The sequence below is a fragment of the Hippichthys cyanospilos genome, chromosome 4, assembly GCF_059441005.1.
Source record: "Hippichthys cyanospilos isolate Australia breed blue-spotted pipefish chromosome 4, RoL_Hcya_1.0, whole genome shotgun sequence".
NCBI lineage: Eukaryota > Metazoa > Chordata > Actinopteri > Syngnathiformes > Syngnathidae > Hippichthys > Hippichthys cyanospilos.
Genome location: NC_142372.1, coordinates 7,020,939 through 7,039,077, shown reverse-complemented (window position 1 = coordinate 7,039,077; position 18,139 = coordinate 7,020,939). Strand labels below are relative to the sequence as shown.

Sequence of the window (18,139 nt, the reverse complement as noted above, 5' to 3'; positions counted from 1 at the left end):
AAGATTACATAAATAAATAAATTATTGTAACGTTGAAAATATAATCGTGGGTGCCATCTTGAAAAATCAGTTCAAGTCACTTCACAAAAAACACTTGTGAAATCATGAAAAATGTTGATGCTACTCCCAGTTAAATTTACTGTCAAACTAATCTAAAGACAAGATATATATATATATATATTTAAAACTACCAAATGCTAAATAGCCCGCTAGCTTTGTGCTATTCAATAATTCATTCTTTCCAATTGTGCACAACTCCAGTGACTTAAATTTTTTTTATATATATGTATTTTAAGATTTCCTGCCAATTACCACATGCAGTTGAATATGATTGAATAATTATGTGAAAACACCACCAGGGTGCAGCAGTGTAAAAGTAATAGGCACCGTACATTTTACAGAGCAGTGAATGGACCTTAAGAATGTCAATTGTGAATTCCACAGGCCTAAATGACACTTTTCCTCAACCATTACTCAAATCCAGACTGCGCCAATCATAATATTTTGGAGAATTGATGGCGCAAAACAGTGATGCCGCGTGGAAATAATGCGCTGAAACTTTGGTGTGAAATGGTCGAAAAACTCTTAACCGTGGCGGCCGGCCTGGAACAACAACGCTGCCGCGCCAAATTAAAAAGTTCCGTTTTGCGAGTGGCGGTGGCATCCCAAAATGCCGTTCAACTCCCGGAAAGGTCAATAGTTAAAATAACTTTTGTCAAGAGGAAAAAGAAAACTTGGCGGGAGCTTGGCAAATTGCTTCCAGATTGGTGGGTTTCTTAGCGAGCCAGTTATTAGCCAAATTGAGTGCAGACAACTGACAACACTTAAAGGCGAATTTTCGAACGGCGTTTGAAGTGCTGCTCGGAATTGTGACCTTATTTTTTCCCCCTCTATTTGTTTCATGTGCAAAATACATGCCTGGCTGGGATTTCACTTTACATAAGATTAGAAAGGATTTCTGATTGACGCAAAATGGCCCGATAACGACGCTGGGATGCTAGCAGCAACTGCGTCGTCTTTCTAGCGCTCAAATTACCTTTTTATTGTTTCATGAGCATTCTCTGCGACCATGGCGCTACATTCTCCATCCTGCATGTTTTGCTCCATGATTGCTCTTTATTCTCCGCGCGCAAGTGGTTTATTTCCTTTTCCCCAGGGCTACTATTGAAAAGTATGCTTTTTCTTTAACCAATAGAAAAAGGAAATCATTATACGTTATGCTTGCATGTACGCAGCCACTCAACGAGGAAACGTGTCGTGTTTGTAAGTGGCAATATCATTCAAGTTACAAGAACAGCCATGATGATGCGTGAAAAGAAAGTAAAGCTTTTACAAGGCAGTGGTGTTGTCATGAGAAAAAAGTAGTTCTACTTTGCGGAAAAACAAAGAATGCTAAATTTATTTAGATGTTTTCAGCAGTAAAATGTTACTGTTTTGTCTGTTATTGTACTTTGATAATACCTTTAATGTCTTTAAAAATACATTTTCATCACATGTGCTCAAGGCCCAGATAATGACCAATCGCAGCAGAGCTTGTGAATGTCACATGACCAAACCCAGAACGTTGATTGGATATCTAATCCTTGAACACATGTGACATCATTTTGAGGTGACAGCAAGTGGGAAAATGTATTTTTAGAGCTATTAATTGTACATGAAACATATCCAATCAACTATAGACACAATATGTTTTATTGTTGAAAATGACTAGCTCAGTTTAGCTTCCCTTTAAGAATAGACCGAATGCAAAACGGAGTAATTATAACATTTATCACTTGATCAGAAATCGGTCCCGATCACAACATTTTCAGCTGACATCTTAATCGATGTCTGCATTGCACAAATCATTTCTCAGAAATTTTCAGAAATACACTAATTCAAGAAATGCTAATTCTAGAAAAGCTAATATATTTTCAGTTGATCAGAACAGAGAAAAAAGATCGTGATTTAGAACATTTTATTTTATAGTTTTTTTTTTCTTCAATTTTTAGGGGCTAGAATACCACAGCTTAGCTAAAATAAAATTTATACCTACACTATGTGTACTTTACATAACATGTCAACATATCTGGAAACAGCGAAAGTAAACCCAGCCGATAGGAGAACGTTTACATTTTTTTGCCAACTTTTTTTTGCTTTTTTAATTGAAAAAAAGAAGAATAAACAAAGACAAGATTTTGATATCATTTTATTCCGTCCTTAATAAATTGCTGAGGAATCGGCACATCCTCAAAATCTGGTAACTCGGGTGTAAAAAATGGGACATCTTTAACTGCTTTAATGTTTGGATGGAAAAAGCCGTTTCTTCACTAAACTTGGCAATTTTTACAGTATATTTATCAAGCGCAACATCTGGTATGAATGCCCCATTGGCCATGCTTAATACTCACCTCATTTCAGTCTTCTTGACTAGCGCCGAGTTGCCCTGCAGCTTAAAATGAAAAGCAAATATTAATATTAACTGGTGTTAGTGTGGAATGTGAAATATGGGAGGCCCGGGGAGGTGTTGCACATTCCTCGTTTAATGACACATTTATGCTCTTGTTTTTCTTCATCCACATAAATGCCTCATTCAGCGCTCAACAGCATTGTACACTCAGTTGCTGCTTTTCCCTTTCGTACTGAAAAATTCTGATTCGGTGTTTTTTTTTATTATCTTATTAGATGTCTGCATTGCAAAAATCATTTCTCGGAAATTTTCAGAAATGCTAATTCAAGAGATCCTTGGATTATATGGGGATACGTTTTAGTTTAGAGTTTTCAAAAGGCGTGCAATTAACATGTATAAGAGTAGATCATAAACAGGCCTAGATCTGAAGATAGACTACTGAGGTTTATATGACGTAGATAAATTCACAGTCAAGGAGGTGATAACTAATATTTTGAGACAAAATTCATTTTCAGTTAAACGACAAAAGAATATTAAATACAACTTTGTTGAAGGATCTTTCAGTAAGGATGTTCCATACCACTTTTTTTCTCTGACCGACACAAATCGCCGATATAATACCAAGTACTGGTATGAAGTCCCGATACCACTGGTACGTTTGATAAATCGAATTTCACTCAAAAAACAACCAAGGCACCATTTTAAATAAAGAACTACTAATTGCAATACAGTATAGCATTTTTTTTCTTCTGAGTTCTAATTTGTGATCGTAAACTACTCCAAGGGAAAGGGTATTGATACCTTGAAATAAGGCCACGTATTGGCATTAGTACGTGCCCAAATTATACATTTAGAATTTTTTTTTTTTTAATTTTAATGCTTGTGCAGAATTTTTTCCAATTCTTTGATATTTAAATCCAAGCCATTTCACATCATTAGAAAATTATTGAAATAAGATGCCAGGGAGCCGAAATTTCACCCAGATGGTGACAACATGTCAAAGTTCAACATGGCACAACCCTTTTTTTGACCATTTTTTTAGTTTGTGTTCTAATTTATAACTGAAACTAAAGGTTCAAGGAGTTCCCGGGGTCATCAGCGTCTCTTAAAAAGTTTTGTGAAATTTTAAATAAAATAAAAATATTAAAAGGCAGATGTCAATACTTTTCTAAATGGCAAATGTCGGCGCTGATAATCGGCCTGCCTAATAATCTTCCTTCCTCTTCCTTCCTGCTTTTCATACAAACACTTGCTGAAAAAAATATTTTTACCATGTAAAGATGCCCCCAGTGTCACTCTTTTTTTATTTTTATTTTTTTGAACCAAAGCGGGCAAATGATCAGGAGCAGCTGCTTCACGATACTACACAACTCGGTGCAAAGCCGGTTAGTATTGAAGGGCCTTTTATGAGATGGCGAGCGTGTGGCGTAATTTCAGTCGGATGGATGGCCCTCGCCGTCAGTGGGCCCAGCTCACATTAGGAGACCAATTACAACACGGTGAGATGAAAGAGTCTTTGTAAATATGAAATGGCTGCTCCGAGGTGACATTAATGGAGTTAACCCAGGAACTGGGTGGAGCGGCGGCGATTAAATTGGCCTCGACCATATTAACCAATCCGTCTGTGTCGGCCCGCTGTAGCTGATCGAAGAAAATTAATGGATGTCATCAAAGCGCGACAAACGCTGCCCTACTGCACTACCGTTGTCCTATTTCTCTCGATGAATTATATAATTTTTGTCTGTTTTACGTTCTACTTTGGTGTACAGGGTTCCATGCTGACAGGTAGCGCTGACTGCTCTAGTTCGAAAGTCTTGCAAGGAACATAAACAAAAAACATGATTCTTGTCTTTTAAAGCAGACTTTTTCAAATGCAGAGTACACTTACCCCTGGTGCTACGTAAAGGCACTTCAGGGGTACGTGATATTCTAATAGGGTTTTTGCAGCTTTAAGAAATCTAATTTCCCTTTTTTTTTTTTAGGAACAGAACATTTTTCTTTTCAAATTAAGAGCAAAACATTTGTAAAATAAGCAGTGTATTGCTGAATTGTGTTAAATCGACCCCTTTGCAAAACGTATTGTTGTATTGTATTCTATTGTTAATTTTCCAGCAGAGGGGTTAGAAATAAAACTGATATCTGGAGTTGCTCAATAAAATCCATCTAAAAATATAGTTGCAAAAATGCCCGTTTCCTGCAAATTTCAACTGGTTGGATATCGATCGTTGGGCTTCATAGGTTCTGTGTAGTCATGTCGAGTGCAGATAGAAGCTGAGGAGGGGTGTGAGATGTTTTAATTGGATTCGCCAGAGCACAGGTTGTTCGCCCTCAGCCTTAGAACAACATTGAAATACGGCGACATTTGCTTGTCGGCCGTCCCCGCGTTTAAAAGCATATTGGGCTTTACGCACACAGCCCTATAATGAGCCATCATAGCATGTGGACCGGGGGCCGAGCCCTCCGCTCCACATAAATAAGCGGCAATTTGGCCATCTGCTTGGATTCTTTCCATCTCCCCGGAGACCCCCATCTGCCTTTACATTATCAATTACAGTTCAAGCATGCTGCTGCCCCCCGCTCGCTCATCAGCGACTCCTCGATGAGCTCAAAGCTTCCAAGCAGCCATGAAAGTAAACACATAAAGCCCCATTCAAATATGCTTTCAACCGGCACAAGATCTAAAGCTTTTATTCATCAATTCTGATTCTTTTTTTTTTTTTTATTTGACAGTAAATTTCAAGTGACCCAAACTAGGTCACCAGTAAGTGTACAGTATTTCAATGATTTAAATATTGCATCCAATCTGTGCTTTTACATTTAGGAAGATACCCAATAGATAATCAGATTTCTTGCCACGTTTGGAAAAAAAATGCCATGAACCAAATTTGCAACTTGAGAGTAAAATGTCATTCTTGCGCCACTTCAACCAAGCAGCACAAAATGTCTGTTTTTAGAAGGTTATGTTTGAATACCGATACAGATCCTTGGTATCGGTACGATATCTGGCCTTACTTTGGGTGCTAAGGACTACTAGTGTTAGGTGTGATATGATTCTGTAATGGAAAGACACCAGAAAAAAAAATACTGTGTTTTGGCATAATTACTCATTTCCCCTAGGTTAGATTTGTTCACCATATTTCCCGCACCATACAAATCAAAGTATTATTAGGTGCTGTCTCAATTATGGGATCTATTTCCATACTTAACGCATACTTAGGGTGCATTATAATAAATGGAAACGTACATAATGTACTCTGAATGGTTTATCGCTCTCAGTGTGTATTGTACGTAATACGTAATGTTCTACGATTAGTTTATCGCTGCTAGCGCAGTGCTGTTTGTATTATGTAATGTTCTATGATTTGTTTATCACTGCTAGCGTATGAACTGTACATATTAAGTAATGTTCTCTAATTGGTTCATCGCTGCTAGCTTACATATTGTACCAATTCTTCCTCTTACGGTGTCAGCAGGAAATGGTCCAACAGTCGCTCAAGCGGAGAGTGTAACAAAGTCGCACAATAACATTGGTTTTGGTTCGGAGAATAGGATAATTTGTAAATTTGGTTTGATCATTTTACGTATAATTAACGTGTGTGATCAGTCCTTGGATACTGCTTTCTGTGCATTTGCACTGAGCAACTTCTCCTCTTTCTCACAAAGCGTAAACTCTAGAGAATACATGGCAACGGCACGCAATTATAGCATGTGATCTTTCTAATGGTAGTCTCCAATTCCACCTTGTTCTGGATGATCCTGTGAGTTTGTTCCTCCGAGGAGATGCTGGAGGATGAGATTTCCTGGAAAAGTGGTGGTGTTCTCATGGGTGTGGGGGAAGCCCAGGTATCTGTGGGAAGAGGACCCTCGTCAAGCACCTTGCGCCTCATGAATATGTAGCCAGGTGCTCTTTTGACGGGTTCATAAGCAGTTCAGCGGCAGCCAGAAGGCAGCGCACTTTACAAGGCTTGCGGAGGATCTTTGAGCCCACCGAGCCAATAATCCTACTTTCAGGAATGGGAGTCTTTCCTCTTGTGATCAATTCTAGATCGAAAACATCAAATGGAATATATAGAACTCTCCCCTTCTTACAAAGGACTCACTTACTAGATAGCATTAGATAAGCGAGCGAAGGTGTCATCACTTTAGGGATGAGGGGATGGATGGATTTTCCTCAAATTACAGAATATTCTCCTCTAGTGTAAGCCGATGGTTAAGAGCGCAGCACTTATTGATAAGTTGGTGTGCCGGGGAGAAGCAATCGGCAGAAGTGCTCTTTCATGTCGGGCTGCGCACAAGAACAAAGCCGGGATTACAAAATGGGCCTTCACCCGAAACACTGGAAGGGTATTTTTATCATTTCTTCAGACTCCCTCCTGGGAGGATGGTCCTGTCGCCTGTGGCGGGTGGTCCCATCCCCCCACCTCCAAGTTGGGGTCTTTGCCTGGCACCCGGGAGTGTGGGAAATTCCCGCCTCCTGTATGGCAGCTGGCAACCATGTTTACAATATGCCCATTTAAGACTAGCATGTTCAATGGTTGCAATAATCTCATTGTCTGGAAAGTAGGAAGATTTGAAAGTACGACGCTACAAAAATTTTTAGCCTTGCTGGGAAACACAAAAAACGTATAAATCCCTTCTGTTTTTTGCGCCTGCTAAACACACTCAAACTTGATCATTTAGTAGACAATCTTTTGTCTCCTCAGTGTGGGACACTGATTTGTTTCGCAAGAAAAGGCATTCGTTACCAACTTTTGCTAATTTAAATCCAGCGTAGTCTTTTTCTAACGTCTTTCTGAGTTCAGTGAAGTATCGCCAGGGGTGCACATCATTTGTTCCTCATTGACTATTAATCATTGGTATCAGTATCCACCCTGAAAAAACATATCTCCAAATCACTTTGTGTTAGCATAGCGCCCCAATTTGTCCTATATTAAGCACGAAAGGAACATTTTTATTTTTCAGAATGAACTGAATCGGACCATTAATTGAGGATTATCTGTGTGAATGATACACCGTAACTCTATGAACTAAAAAGACAGCGAGCAGCACTTTGGAGGTTGTTTTGTTACCTTCGCTAACCTTCCCGCAGGACACAAAAGGTCCCTTTTTTAAAAAGACCCTTCTTGGTTGAATTCAATCCAGGTATCCTTGCGATTAATTACAACTGAATAAATAATGTGCGCTGGGCCTATTTAACAGGTTTTATTCCGGAGACCGCGAGGGCCATTTATTACCGGGGTCAGTGTGAGAGGGCGAGATAAGCAAGCGTCGCATTGAAACAGGCCAAACAGGTAGAATTTAGAACAGCAATTAAACCAAGAGACAATCACGACATAAATCACAACTTGAGAGAAACTATTGATCAGTTCTCTAACACGAGCTACTTTTCTTAAAAAAATGTCAAAGTAAAAATGAAACAAACAAGTATAAGATTACTCTTACTTTGTTTTCGAGTGTCCGGGGAGGCAGGTGAAGTCCGCCCTTATTACCAATGTCAGAGATTCAATTAAGCAGGGGGGAAGCAAATGATCCCAATGAACTAATGATTAATCCGGCAGGTCTATTTACTAATGTACCAGAATGCATTAGAGGCATAAGTTAATGGGGACAGGACATCAATTCAAATACAAATGAAGCACATTTGCATCGGATGCTTATTGACTGGCGTAACAAAACGAATTACAAAAGGTAATCTACTTATAAACCTTAGAGACAGATGAAACATGATTCCCGACATATCTGCTATCTGCTCTCCGAGTCGCCTGGAGAAATGACGACGTCGATACAAACACATTGAACGCTTTGTTGTCAAAATAAAACATCTGTTTAAGTTACCGCAGGAGTCGAGAATAGTTAAGGTGATTTGCTTTCAACCTTTAAAGACTTTGACCCGGCCAAACTTGTGTGTGAGGTGTCTTTGTCTTTTTTACACTTTGGACGTCCAAACTATTGCAAAAGGATGAGGAACTCTTTAGAATTCAATAAATGAAAATCTTACTCTCAGCAAATTTCTTAATATAATTTAGAAGACTGGGATTCAACACACATTTGTATCTTTTTTATAAATTAATCTTTCTTAGTGCTCTGAATGTTGGCTTGTTTAACCCATTCTACCCCAAAGTCCCAGAGTCCAGACATTCAATCTTTTTGATACTTTTTTTCAACTTTTTGCCGACAGGGTTTCTGAAAATGGCTAATACTAAATGAATTAATATTAAAGTATTCAATTATTTGAGGTAATTTTTAATCAATGACTTTATTCGTTAATCATTACTTTAATACCTGAGTACTTAATTTAGGAGATAACTTTATAACTTACCGTAATTTCCGCACTATAAGGCGCACCTAAAAGCCTTAATTTTTTTTTAAAAAGCTGATGGTGCGCCTTATAATCAGGTGCGCCTTATATATGGATCAATATTGAGATTGGGATTCGTAGATGGGGAATGAAGTGATAAAGTAAGCTTTACCTGTTTCTTTTGTGTGTTTACAGTTGAACAAGGTTGGTCATATTGCCATTGAGTTATTATGCTATTTAGAGTTATTATTTGAGTTATTATTGTTATTACTTTGGGGATTACTAAATTGTGATTGAAAAAGTTTTAAAATATGTCATAATTGAGGGTGCGCCTTATTATCCGGTGCGCCTTATATATGGCAAAAGTTTTAAAATATGTCATTAATTCGGGGTGCACCTTATAATCCGGTGCGCCTTATAGTGCGGAAAACACGGTAATTATTTTTCCTTGGCAATGAATGTCTATAAAAACGTACAGTATTTTACCGCTTGTCGAATGAAGATTACATCATATGTAGTCAGGACTCAGGTAACAACCAATCACAGCCCAACTTGTGAATGTCACATGACTTTGAAAACAGGTGAGCCGTGATGGGTTCTCACCTGAGCCTTGAGCATGTGATGTAAATTTGAGTTGACACCAAGTGGAAACATTTTTTTTTAGTCAAGTAAAATTGTGTATAGAACATAGCTATGAAATTAATTATAGACAAAATAATCACTTTTTACTGGTGAAAATGACTAAGTTTATCATCCTGTACTATAAAGACATTAAAGCAGCTAGTATAGATGCATGTAAGAAGGAGCCCATTACTTTATTGGTTGGCACGTTCAGGGACACATTCTTTACTTTACCATCTTCAGAGAGGAATCCATTAGAACAATGTATGCATGACTCGTGCTGGAACAGCGCAGAACTACCTCGGCGACTTCTTATGAATATGTTTAGAATCATGCATGCGCAAATGGTGTTCAAGCAGTCCGAGGCGCCGGCGATTCATTTTGCACGTGAGGTGTCCATCTTTAAAGCGTCGCAGTACACCCTTTGTGGCTGTTTGTGGAGTTTTGAGATGTGCCTTGAATAAATTGGGAGTCTCAGAGACATGACTGGGAATACCAATCTCGTACGATAGTAGACTTGCCGGTTCCACGTTGTGAATTGCTGGAACTGTATTAATTTGAAGTAGGGTGCTCCCTGTATGCAAAACGGAGAAAATAGTTTCTAAAATAGGCCACCAAAGCCCCAATCCATAGGAAAGTAGCCATGTTAAGTCGGTTCCAAAAAGTGTGTTGAAATGATAAAAACTGATTGAGGGATTAGCTTTTTTATATTGGGGAGGAGCTGAATTTAGCCCGGGTCGTTAGTATGTAGTTGAACATTTGCTGCATGTACATATGGGCATTTACAGTGTGCTGTTTACAAAATCAAATTATATTTTACATTTAAAATGAAGGTAAGCGTTTTCACGTGCTTCAAATCATTTGTAGCCCCAGTCAAAAGTTTGGAAACATCTACTAATGCATTAACGGTGCGTTGTGGAACTTTAATTTTCTACCTCATAAGTGCTGAAGCAATCTCTTGATGCATACAAAGAGTCCTTGCAATTATCCAAACTCGGAGATTGAAATGCTGCATTCGAGGAAGGTGAGAAGTCGGATTTATTCCACTCGGATTGGCACTCTTTGCGTATACAACAAACGTTTTGTGTTTTTTGATGTCTTCCCTTTTGTTTCATGACTTTGCAACTTAGACCTTCCACTTCAAAGGAGCATTCAAGTGCACTTTTCCTTGTCGGCGTTTGAAAAAGTCAAAATTCCCACTTCCATCAAATGCAGCATATTGCAAGAATAAACATTGGATAACATTTTGACAAATTGAAGTGGCTTAGAACAGTTCTTGGTTTGAAAACAGACCCACCGCTACTTTTCCTCGCAAAGATAAGGGAAACAAATGCACGTGACGAATAAAATCAGCACTTAGGTGTAAGGCTCGAAGATGTCATCGTTTAACAAGAAACCTATATCATCTCTCAGTTTTTTCAGCAGTGAAGTATCAACAGGTAATAACCTTAATTTAATGAGCTTCATGCGGTGTTTCCAAACTTTTGACTGAGAATATTTGGTATTTCTATTAATATTGGCAGGGGTGAAACATACTCATGTTTTTCCACTATTCCTAGCAGAGTTTGGACCCTGTGCGGACATATCTTCACACCAATGGGAATTTAAAGCTCAGCCCATTTTTGGGAAGGATCCGTGCCGAAACCAAAGATTCCGATTCGTCGGAAATCCGCAAGCATCTTTAAAGCGAATGATTTGCCGGCGCACCTGATCGATCGCCTTCCCGCTGCGATTTCTGCGCTTTGGGGCAATTTCATTTTCCGGCGCCTCTGAGAAGTTATCTAAACGGATTGCACAATCAAGCGCCGTGCCCCGTAACCATACGGCAAAATAATTATTCTGTGTTGGGATGTTTGACAGGAAAAATTAGTAACAATCACCGAGAGAGCAGGTGTTTTTCTTTTTGCCCACCCCCTTCTTCTCCTGCTGACTTTCCCCAAATGCCTGCAGCAGTAACGCTTGTGCACAAGACTCGTATTGATTTTAAAACCATTTGACAAAGAATAAATAAGACTGGAGAGGAGGGAGGCCTTAGCCATGAGCTTTTTGATCAATCAACATGTCGCAGCTGGAACTAAATTCAATTCTTATTTATCAAAATCTCCCCCGCGTGCTCGTTTAGAATGCTACACGACGGCGCTCTGCACAGACTCTTAACCGTCCTTTGAGCCACCGGCATCACTGTCACCGCCATGGATTTCTTGACAGGAATACTTTGTTGTAAAATCCTTATCACGTGCATTAGAATTGCATGAGGTCGGGTATTCACTCAGATTTGAGATAAATTAAGGCCAGAAACGATGACCGACGGGCCCCATGTGGCGCCGGGGATTTGGGACGTGTTGTTCCCTACTCATTTCGAGGACGCGGAAAGAACTTGTTTTATGACGAAATGACTACTACTACTATTTATTATTTTACAAGGAGGCACCTAAGAGTCTGCGCAGATGTTTGGTCGGCGGTTGTTAAAGCTGTTTAATTCCTATAAATCATTTATCCATTTTGCCACTGCGTTTTGAATGTATTTACGTTGATTTTCATCATTTGTAGAATCTGAAGTGGATTTTTTTAGCCTACACCTGGCCCAAGATGGCGACAAAGATTTACTTCTGTTGAATGAAGCTCCTCAACTCACTCGATGGTGCCAATTGTTCAAGTGTTGATGCCTTGGTCCGAATACAAAGACATTTGCCAGGTGAGGTTTTTTTTTCCAGAAATGACAAATGATCAGTTAAAATAAACTTACCAGAATTTCTTGACTGGGCAATTAAAACGGCCATTCAAAAGTTAGCCAAAAATATTTGCAGATGATTTTGACATTTTATCCTTATGTATGCTAACCACTTACAACAGTCGTATACAAGTAAGTACACAAAAATCCATACCAGAACGTATCCTTTAATATATGAAAAAAACATGTTGATAAGTTAATTCGGTGTCTTTTAAAATAAAGCAAATATTCATTTTAATTTTAGACATGCCTCCCAAGTTTCGGATTCCCAAATAATCATGCGGTGAGGGGTGCGATGACTCAATTCTTCGCAATGATAATGATTCCGAATTTAGGCTTTTTTAGGAAAGCCTTTATATGCTAGCGCCTTAATTACAGCTCACATTTGCACAAAAGGAGATGACGTGCACTGTAAGACGCTTATTTGACGTGTAGGTTGAACACAGCTGTATTCATAGCCGCAGATGGCTTGCTGTTTCTTTACATCCCTCTTGGATCAGCTGCACACCCTGTAATTTATGACGGTGTCAGCGTATGTTCAGAGATCAGCGGTCATGATCCAAGGCAGTCATTTGACGACAATACGACGTGATAATCAAGCCAGACTTTGGTTGAAAACACGGCTGATTAGGAAATCCATTTTCAATCATCGGCCATCAAGTCAGATAAAAACCTTTTCTTGACTTGTCTTGTTGTGCATGAGAAATTCTACAGAGGTCATCATTTTAGAGCAGGAAGACCACGCCTACTCATCCACCCCTGCTCCGACACCAACCTTAATGAGTGCTTGTTTACCGAGCACGTGCTATTGGATAGTTCTGAAACATATTATCATGTATCGCTGCAAAACTGTAAGAAGGTCTTGAAAGGGTAAACATTAAGCTTAATTTCCTATCAAACATATATCAGTCCTTTGTGCTATTACAACAAAGGCTCTGATTATAATTGCAGTGGATTCTCGAAGATAATTTCAGCCCCGCGGTAGTATAATAATGATATGAAGTCAAAAAAAAAAAAAAAGTGAACATTCATCATCTACTGCACATAATGACGCAGGGCAGAATCTGTATACTTCTGCCAGGATCAAATCTAATAAAATCACATTACACTAACTGGTAAGTAGACCTGGTTCACCTGGTTTAAAATCTACTACTTTTTGTCACCAAATTGTCACCAAACTGTGTTGATGGAAAATGCCTTTGGTTTACTGGAACGTCAGTTTTTGTACTGAGCACACGACCCCAAAAGTAGCGTCCAGATCTCGCTGTCTCTCCCTCAAACGACAATCATCAATATTTCATCTATCTTAGTCAGGCTGCATATTTTTTACTTATAAACTTATGTTTTATTCTCATACTGTGCACGTAAATTGTATTTGAACTTTGTCTATTAGAGAAGGTCTTAATACTACTTTGCAGAATGCCATTGCTTTTGCCTTCTAAGTTACAAATTAAGTAAGAGCAAAAAGCACAGGTAAAGCAGAAACCTATGTTATTAATTTGAAAGAAAACATAAATGATCGGAGGCTTACTCCCGCCTGTGTGACTAATTTGAACTGCTTTTGGCAATTAACAGTACATGCCGCAATAAGAACCGCGTGTTTTGACAGCTTAGATTTGGTTTAAATCCATCTTGAGTGGTTCATTTCTCCCACAAATTGAACTCCTTCACACAGGATGGGAGGAGGACAATGATTATGAATTAAACATGCGATGAATAAAGTGTTTAATGTCATTAAAATGCCTCATTCTTTTGGCGGCCCCATTCTCCACCCCCATCGCAGGATTTGCATTGAGCCGAAGAGGCGACTCTGCATCAATGTCAAACGGAGCGTTTATAATGTCGCTGAGTTTTGCGTATTTTCAGCCGTGCATTAGAGTCGGGATGTGTCGTTTCCATTTCTCTGAGATGAGCAGGAAGCCCGGCAGCTCGGGCGGATGTGTAAATACAAGAGAAAACACTTAACTATGACATCATTTGTGCCGGGGTATTACTCTTCCTTTCTAAAAGGAGCGATTTCTCCGATCCCTCCGGCCTACTGTTGCTATATTCCCGACCTTTGAGGGAACCGGGCAACAAATAAATAAAAAAGCGATGATTATGTTTAGGGGGCTGAAACCCGCCTCCTTGCTTTTATCCATAAATAGGAGGTGGCGTTGATGTTAGAAAGTCTACAATTACTTTCAGTGACCTTATATCTATTTTATTCTGCGCATAAAAGAATCCTGGCTTGGTCAATGAGGCAAAAAACATAAAATAAAAATCACTGCAACATGGCCTGTGTCATATTAAAAAGCTCATTAGCTTTGAAACCATTTAAGAATGACTATAAATAGCAGTGCTCGGCGGGCCTCTGATGTTGACGTTTTGACATTTTGTTTTATGCTGTTTATTTCTCCGTCAACCATTCAAAAACAAAGGCACGAGACCTTAGGCCCGATAAGTGGCCGAACTTGAGTTTATAAAAACACACGGCCTTTAAGAGGCTTTTACAAGACACTTGAATGGAATGACAAGACCGGTTTCAAATTTTAGGGAGTTTATTGAAATTGAAGTTGAAGACATGGCGGGATATGCCGCCTCAGAGAGTGTTTATCGGACGAAGATAAACGCGAGCCTGTGTCGGCCGCAGCCAAATCTCAGACTCCGTGTTTTAACCTTGTGAGTCACATGATGTGAACCATGTATACATTCTTTTGAAGGGATTACGAGTAAATCATCTGGACTCCCTTTGGCAAGAGTGTCCTACTTTTTTTGCAGAGAGGACCGAGTTTGGTGAGGTGAAAACATGCGAGGGCTTTAGTTGCTTTGCGGTTTTTCATCCATTGCTAGCGCCTCATCATTAACATTTGGTCCCCCGAGTTGGACTTTAGGCGTGCTTGCCCTATGATCGAAAGGAATCCATTTATTGACAGTGTTTCACTGAGATCTGGAAACACGGATATATGATTAAAGGCAGTACGGTAGGTCCCGTCACTGGACTGTCATGGTTAGCCCTTCTGTAAAAACAAAACATTTAAGGTCAATGTGGATATCCTCCAGTATAAATTACACTTATTTAGACAGCTGGGCAAGCATCTTTTGGGGTTGTGAGGTGACAAATGACAATTAGCCAGGAAACTTGCTGAGCCTCTGAGCAATAGTTAGGATTGAAGGGATGGGAGGTCTGAACAAACTTTCTTCCGCCCCGGTCATCTTTTGGTCAACCTTGTAGTGTTAGAAAGCCATTAGCATCCATATGATGGACTTTAGGAGTTTGTTTTGGAAAGGCTATTGCGGATTGGCAGTAAAAGAGAGTTTTAAGCTCTCTCAGTAGGCCATAATCACATTCCTAGTGGTGTTTGTTTTTGTGTTTGCCTCCGGTTGTGTGAATGGGTGGAGCATGAAGTGAAACAGAGGCACCTGTTCAGTGGATCTGTTGATGTGGAAATAAACCAGATCTGATGAAATTAAAAAACAAGTTTGCATTCTTCTGTTTTGTGTACAATTTGTAACCTGTGTATTTCGACAGAAGCTGTTGACTGATTTACCAACAAAGATAAATTACAGAATATTTTTTTTTCCCTTCTCTTAGTTCGGTTCAGGACATACAAAATTGTCCTTAGGTGTGATTGGTTGCATGCATGGTTGTTCATCTCTCCCCGCCGAGTGCCCGAAGTCAGCTGGGGTAGGCACCGGCAAGCCTGTGACCCTTGTGAGGATAAGCGCCTCTAGATAATGGATGGATGGATGGTTCGGGTCAACGGTTGGACTCGTTCGTTGGCCGGCTTGGCGCCTCAAGTAAAAAACAATTCAATAGAAACACCTAAAAGTGGAAATGGTAGTTGATCGAAATTGTTTATTTCGAGGAAAACTTGTCATTATGTACTGTATCTCGAATTTGTAGTGGGGACACCTTAATGAATACCTCTTATTATATACGGCAGATAGGGTTCAAAACTTGGCAGAAATATAACTAACTTACTATCCAAAATTGTTTGTAATTGCCTATTTGTGCCAGAAGATGGCGACAAAGCGCTCACTTTCTATTAGACATTGCTATGACTAAATGAAACTTCTGCCCTCAGTTCAACATAGAATCCAACCAACATAAACAGCAAATCGGCAAGGAAAAAAAAAAAAAAATCTGAAAACTAGCCATGGGCAAAAAGCTCATGATTGGGCACTTTGATGTGAAACTAAGCGGTTCAATATACCAACATCTTTTCAAGTCCAACCTGAAGACTAAATCAAAAAGATATTCTTTGTTCAATTAGCGCAAGTTGATTATTCATGCAAAGACCATCGATTACACTACCGGCGTGCGCTGTCAGCTTCCTCATTATTCCCCTCGGAAGTGGCGGAGTGCTCCGTCAAGATGCGCGACGACGAGTCGATGATGCGCACCTCTTAGCGGCCTGACATTTTCATCCATCACGCACATTTTGGATCTCTCAATCTGCTCGCCGCTCCATCATAGCGCCGCCACTGTAACATGTGGCCGGGGAGTTTTCCATTAATGAAAAAATAACATATCACAGCCATACAAATGGGCTGCGGGAGAAGTGAGAGCACTTCAGAAAATGCTCAGATAATTAGAATGTCTGGCAGCAGATTGATGGATGCCCTATAATTACCTTTGTGTTATTATTTCAGGGCCAGACCAAAAAAAAAAAAGGTGGTCGGGAAAAAGCTCACCTTCATTAATCTCATTAATGCGCGGAATTAATATCATTTTATCAGACATTCCAGAGCTGCTGGTGGTGCGCCGTTGTGGAGTCATGATTCACAGCTGTCAGCAGCAAGTGCATCAATCTAAGTCGCAGGAAACCGTTCGCCCACTTTTGTTTTAATGTCGCGCTTTACAACACTGATTTTTTACATGCTCTCTCAATAGAATAGAATACTTTTATTGTCATTGTACACAGGTATACAGCACACCAAAATTGGGAGCGCGGCTCCAATTGGTGCATTTTAATAATTTGAACAATAAACAGAAGAAATAATATTCATGTAAATCATAGTATAGAATACATTTTGGTCAGTTTATTTGATGTATGTAAATCTCATCTTAAACCCAGTATTTAACCCAGTGTAGCTTATAACTGTTTTATCAATATTTTTTCCTGTTTTCTGCCCCTTACCTGTTTTAACTTTATTATGTTGTAATGTGTATTCAGACCGTGCACCTTGGTGATTTTGCATTTTAATTTAAAGTGATTGATTTGTTGATAGAACAAATTTCAACATTCTATGAATCAGTATTGCAGAATTGGAATACTTGAAGACTGTTAATAGATGTTAAAATATAATGTATATTTACAATCTAATTAATGTGAACATACATTTTCTACATACAAATTCTGATACATAGCCTGAAGCTTCACATAGAATTTTCTTAAATATATTGTTACAACTTCAACAATTATATCATTGATTTTATGCAGTACACATGACTCTTACTAAGGAACAACACATTTTACTCTATAGCTCCCCCTACAGGTTCAATTTGAAATTTGTTCATTTTAAATACTGTATGTGACAAAACTTGATCATGTACCGAATTGAGTAATATAAGACTTCATTTGTCTGTAGTAGACATGGACATTTGGCTGCTAAAATATATAGTAATTGAATTAACCTGCATTGAGCTCAAGGTTGAACAGCTGTTTTGGGACTTTTCCCGACTTTAGACTGCATCAGGAATATCACCTTACCCGCCCGTCAAACGACGGAGGCACGCGTAAACACAGGTAAATGCCACCTTTGCTCCGAGTGGCAACTTGTTATCATCCATGATCTGAATGAAGCATAAGGATTGTTATCTTCCCGACTGTTTTCGGGAAAAGGGTGAACGGGGGGTGTAAAACGGCGCCGCTCAAGAGCCGGACCACCTGCGGTCTGGAAGTAATTACAGCGGGGTCACGGGATAACCTACATGTAAACTCCCAGTCACTTCACCTCAAATTGGGTGTAAAGATCCCATTTCCTCTCCAAGCTAAACCACCTGCGGGACCGCTACGATATGATGTACTTCCCACCCTTGCCGCTATTCTGTTGTAGTAACACAAAGGCTGATTGTGAGGGAAGTGCACGGGCTACTGCTCACACTTACCGTAAC

The 18,139-nt window shown here is 39.4% G+C and overlaps 1 protein-coding gene across 28 annotated transcripts in view; it reads left to right on the top strand.

Annotated features, from left to right (window-relative positions):
* Positions 1 to 18,139, top strand: part of LOC148424444 (uncharacterized) — a 196,112-nt gene that overhangs the window by 41,742 nt on the left and 136,231 nt on the right. For all 28 annotated transcript variants that reach the window (XR_015865491.1, XR_015865490.1, XR_015865486.1 and 25 more), the window contains one exon: positions 11,859 to 12,003. The gene's annotated coding sequence lies outside the window, so the exon portion shown is untranslated. The remainder of the gene's footprint in view (positions 1 to 11,858; positions 12,004 to 18,139) is intronic.